This window comes from Galeopterus variegatus, unplaced genomic scaffold (assembly GCF_000696425.1).
Source record: "Galeopterus variegatus unplaced genomic scaffold, G_variegatus-3.0.2 Scaffold16448, whole genome shotgun sequence".
NCBI lineage: Eukaryota > Metazoa > Chordata > Mammalia > Dermoptera > Cynocephalidae > Galeopterus > Galeopterus variegatus.
The window spans coordinates 5892-11259 of record NW_007742559.1 but is presented as its reverse complement, the minus strand read 5'-3'; the positions used below and the strand labels follow the sequence as shown (position 1 = coordinate 11259).

Below are 5368 nucleotides of genomic sequence, written 5' to 3'. Positions count from 1 at the left end.
TCTGCATTAGAAATACATGGTTGGGGGCCGGCCCGGTGGCGCACTGCTACAGTGCTCCTGCCGAGGGTTCGGATCCCACATACAGACCGACTGCTCACTGGCTGAGCGAGGTGCGGGCGCAGCACCAAGGGTTGCGATCCCGTAGCCGGTCCCGGTCTGGTACAGGTGCGATACTGAGGGTTGCGATCCCGTTGCCGGTCCCAGTCCGGTACGGGCGCGACACTGAGGGTTGCGATCCGTTGCCGGTCACGAAAAAAGACAAAAAGGAAAAAAAAAAAAAAAAGAAATACATGGTTGGGTGGGGCATCTTTTAGCAGAATTTGGCTGTTCTTGGATGCAGGCAAAGTGATTTGTGTCCCCTGTGTTTACCCATTATGATCAAATGGTGGGTGGAACACCTTTTATTGTCTTTATTGGCCATTTCTAATTATCTCTTGTGACTTATGTATTCATATGTTTTGTTCTTTTTAAAAATATGTGATCTTTTCATAGCTAGGTTTCTAAACAGAGCCGTACATCGGCTTCCTCAGGATGTCTGATGAAACAGCTTTGGCCCAGTGACAAATCTGTAGAACAGTTCACTTGAACAAGGCACACAGCTGTTTGTCAGTCTCGAAGGAATTCATACATGACCTATAGGAGATTATAGTGAAAGTCTCAAGGGTGACACTGCTGAGGACTCCTTAGTTCCCTGCTGGCGTGCTTCTGTACACAAGGGCAGAGCGTAACTCACAAGTGTCTATGGAACAGGCTAGAAACGATGCACTAAACTATATGCATGTAAACTCACTAGCAAGGGACCTCTGAGCCTTTTCAGAGAAGAAAATTAAGATGGTGTGGCAGGAGGAGATAATTATTTTCCATGAATCTCAAATAAAACCTGTAGAAGAAAGCAGGGTCTTAAGATGCCTATTGTAATAATCAAGGATGTATTTATTATAACGTGGCTAAGAATTCTGATGGTACCAGGTACTAGCTATATGGCTTTTAGAACATTATATTCAAAGCCCCAGTTTGCTCATCTGAGAAATGAAGATGACAAAAATAATCACCTTAGCAGGTGACTGAAAGTATATATTCGTTTAACACTGGACTTTATTGTTTTTCTTCTTGTAACTATCCTCTGGAGAAGGTTTAAGATTTCAGTGTGAATACCTGAAGCATTTGTAGCAACCAAACACTCTTTGGGAAATGATCTACCCTATACCACAGTCTTACCTGAATGGAGTCACAAAACTTCAAAGTGCTCCGTGGGAAGAAAAGGAGTTCTTTTTTTAAAAAACTTTATTTATTTATTAATATTAGTTTTTAATTTCTTTTTTTTTTTTTTTGTCTTTTGTCTTTTTCCGTGTCCGGCAACGGATCGCAACCCTCAGTGTTGCCCCCGTACCGGACCGGGGACCGGCAACGGGATCGCAACCCTCGGTGTTGCTCCTGCTCCTCGCTCAGCCAGTGAGTGGGAACCGGTCCGCATGTGGGATCCGAACCCTCGGGCGGGAGTGCCGCCGCGCTTCCCAAGCAGCGCACTATCCAGTGCGCCACCGGGCCGGCCCTGATTAATATTAGTTTTTAATTTCTATGATATTGTTGTGGAGCAGTTGGGGGGACGGGACAGTGGGGAAGGGGAGGGAAATAGGGTGGGAGAAAGAGGAAGGACGAGGGGTGAGGTTGAGGCCTGTGCCACCCCCCTCATTCCTGCAGGGGAGACCGGGGGTCTTCCAGCTGTGGCTTGGTCATAGCTGGGCTGGGTGCAGATGTCGGGGGTGTGTGTGTGGCTGAAGCCTTTGCCCCCCTGCCCCAGCTTGTGAGCCTGTGGTGCTTCTTGCAGCTGCTCAATGGTCATGGCTGGGCTGGTTGCAGGTGTCAGGGGGTGTGGTTAGGGCCCCCAGTCCTCTCCCCTCCCTGGCTTGGGAGCCCAGGGGGCTTCTGGTTCTTTTTGGTGTTATAGGTGTTCTTTGGTGAAGTGAGACTTTTACTAGTTAATATCAGACTTTGTCTCTGGTCTGTGTGTATTTTGTGTTTTCTTCCAGTTCTGTGTTGGATTATTTGCTGTTCCACTTAAACTCTGCACTGGAACTAACTTGTTGTCCTTTGCTTACTTCTAAGATGGGAGAACCTCCTGTGGGGACCAGCACTTGAACTCTGTGGTTGAGCTAAATTGTTGCTCTGCTGCTGATTCCCAGGGGAAGGCTTTTCGTGCAGCTCAGGTTCTAACAGTTGACTTTGTATGTACTTCTGGGTCTTGTAAAGTCTGGTGCACCTGGGTTGTGTGGAAATTCTGGTCTGGGCCTTTTCTGTGAACTGCAGCCCTGCAGTTCTATATTCCTGACCAGTCTCTACTGAGTGGTCCTGCACTGATTGGGGGGCAGATCAGCTGTCCCTGCTGTCCCCAGTGTTCTCCTGGTGGGCCTGTCTCCCCCACTGCCCATGCTCCAAACACCTCCCATGGGATGGGCCATGAGCCAGTCCCTTGCAATGACTCACTGGCCTCTGAGTGGCTCCTTTATTCAGTTGTTGTGGCTCCTTGCTCCTATGTGTGTCCACGGGAACACTGTTAGTGGTCTTGCTGGCCCTTTTCTCCCCTGCCGCCTCCAAGCATGCTCATCCGAAGGGCCCAGCTGTGGCTTTTGCCAGCTCTTGCTCCATGAGCTCACCAGCTCCAGCCTTGAAGCAGCTGGGGCTTGAAATGGTCGGAGTGGTCCTTTCTTTCTCTCATTGTGGCTTCTCCTGCCTTCATGAACTCCGTAGGTCTCTCCTCCCCTTCCCCTGAGCTCTAGTGGCCCCAGCTTGGCTGTCATTGCTTTGTAATAGCTGTAAATTGGCAGATTTGTGGGAGAGATTGACACTGGGGACTGTCTATTCTGCCATCTTGACTGGAAGCAGGGAGAAAAGGAGTTCTATGATCAAAGTAGTTTGGAAAACACTGAACTTGGCAGTTAAATGGGTTTTTCCAAAGTTTTTGCTCTTCTGATATGTGTGGACTTGCCACAACATAGCCACAGCAATATTTTTGAGACCGAAATAGGATCATGTCACTCTTTGTCAAACTTTTCAGTGGCTTTCCCTTGCCCTTAGAATCAAATCTGAACCTCGTGCATTGACCTTGATGGCCCTATGTGGTCGATCCCACAGCCTCTCCAGCCTCACTCTGTGCTGGTGTCTCTCTTGCTCGCTAATCTCCTGCTACATGTGTCATTTTGATCCCTGAGCAGGCCTAGTCCTTTTCTGCCTCTAGGATTTGCACCTCCTCTGTGTTCTGTCTGGAGCAGTACAGTCTTATTTTTCAGTTTTCCAGGAGACCCCCCCTGACCACCCCATCTAAACGGCTACCAAGGAGGCAGCTTAGTGGACGTACGTTTTACTTATTTGGATTGGGATTCTTTATCTACCAGTCACTGGATGCTATTGATAGGAAACAAGCCAGAAGCACAAACTCTTGTTCTCCTTTAGGGGAACCTTTTGACCATGGCTGTGACTCTCTTTCCACAGTATTTACGGCAGTCGGAGCTTCGACTGCTGTTTGCTTAGGAACTCGTCCTGACTGCTTGTTTTTCTGCTCTTTTACTGGGATGTTCTTGTTTTTTGCACCATTGGCAGACATGTTTCAGTTGAGATTTGGAGAAGTGGATGTAACTGAATTTCAGATAGCTTTGGTGATTGTCTTTGTGTTGTCTACATTTGGAGGATCAACAATGTGGGACTGGGCCGGCCCGGTGGCGCACTGCTATAGTGCGCCGCTTGGGAAGTGCAGCGGCGCTCCCATCCGAGGGTTCGGATCCCACATACAGACCGGTTCCCGCTCACTGGCTGAGCGAGGCGCGGGAGCAACACCGAGGTTTGCAATCAATGTGGGACTGTATGATGCCTATTCTAGAAATAAAATTGAAGATCTTTCCAGTTCTTAGAATAGTAGATGGAGTGATATTTTCCTGTTCAAATTACTTCCATGTTATTCTCCATGGTGGTGTTGGCAAGAATGGATCCCCTATAGCAAGCACCAGTGTCTTGTCACTTGGACTCCACATAGGACTAATTATTACACTGGCAATAATGATCTATGAAAACTAACATGTTCCAAAAGCATCCTTGCCTTTCTACCCTAATGGTTGGGTGTGTCTCTGCTAAAGTCACACAAAAAATAGTGACAGCTCACAGGACCAAAAGTGGATTGTATCTTCAAGATGCTGTCTTTTGGGGACCAGTTCTTTTGTTTTTAGACCAGTATTTTAATGATTTTTTAAGCGAATATATTATTCTATGGATAGCAATGGTCATTTCTTTATTTGATATGAGAATATACTTTAGTGATTTGTGCCTGCAAATTTCAAGATGCTTTCATCTAAATATCTTCAAGATTTCATGTCATCAAGCACCTGAATGGATTCAAGTTCTTTTTTGAAAGAGTCTTCAGAATAACATGGATTGAAGAGGCCTTCAAACAACTTGCAGTCTCTTGCCACTGCTGTTTCATGAAAGGAGGTATTAAACATTTGTTTAATTTTTAGTTAAGAGTTATACATATTCCACCAAATAAAATACTTCCGTGCTTAATAAAATAAAATAAAATAAAGGAGACCCCTCATATCTAGTTTATTTCCCTTAAGCGTGCTCCCGGCTCAAATGCAGACTCTCCGTGTGCATTGGAAAGCACAACATTTTGGGCTTGTTTTCCAGATTTGCCTCAGTTCTCTCTACCGGCAGAGACAGTTGGTCTTTATTCATCAAGCCAATAATCCTTTGTGTCTTCAGTCATTATTTAATGCACTCTGGAATTAACTAGGGTTGGAATATGCATGATGGAAGTATGGACGTGTGTAAGACAAACTGTGTCAAACCAACCAGCTGCCTATCTCCACTGCATCAAATGACTCGCTTACCTAATTTCCCCCCAGTAATTCACCAAATGGGACCACTGAATCGACTGACAGAATTTATTTGGGATTTAATGAGAAGATCAGTTTTCCCCCTGCCCTGAAGGATTTGCAAGGACCGAGCTGACTCGTTGCTGGCACTGTTTAGCCACAACCTAAGTGCTGCCCTTTCACGAGGCAGACCTGTCAACATACCATCATTTAAACGTCCTTGAATGTGCTCTCATGGGCTCTGTAAGTGAACTTTAGCCCAGCAGTCAACTAGTTGGTGCCAACTACACGGGAATCTCAGGGTCAGGGGTGAGGGTACAGAGAGGCACGTGCTCCTGGGTATTCATTCGGGTGCCTGTGCATCTGTTGAAGGAACAAGGGGGGATGGCAGGATGTTAGAACTTGAAGTGCCCTTGGAGATTCCAGAACCCACCTCTTGATTTTGCAGATGGAGGAACTGAGGCCCAGAGATGTGGGACAGGGGCAGGAAGGGGGACATGACATCA

General features: G+C 46.7%; 1 pseudogene; it reads left to right on the top strand.

Moving 5' to 3' along the window:
- Positions 1-3235: 3235 nt before the first annotated feature.
- Positions 3236-4399, top strand: LOC103582488 (annotated as a pseudogene).
- Positions 4400-5368: the final 969 nt, after the last annotated feature.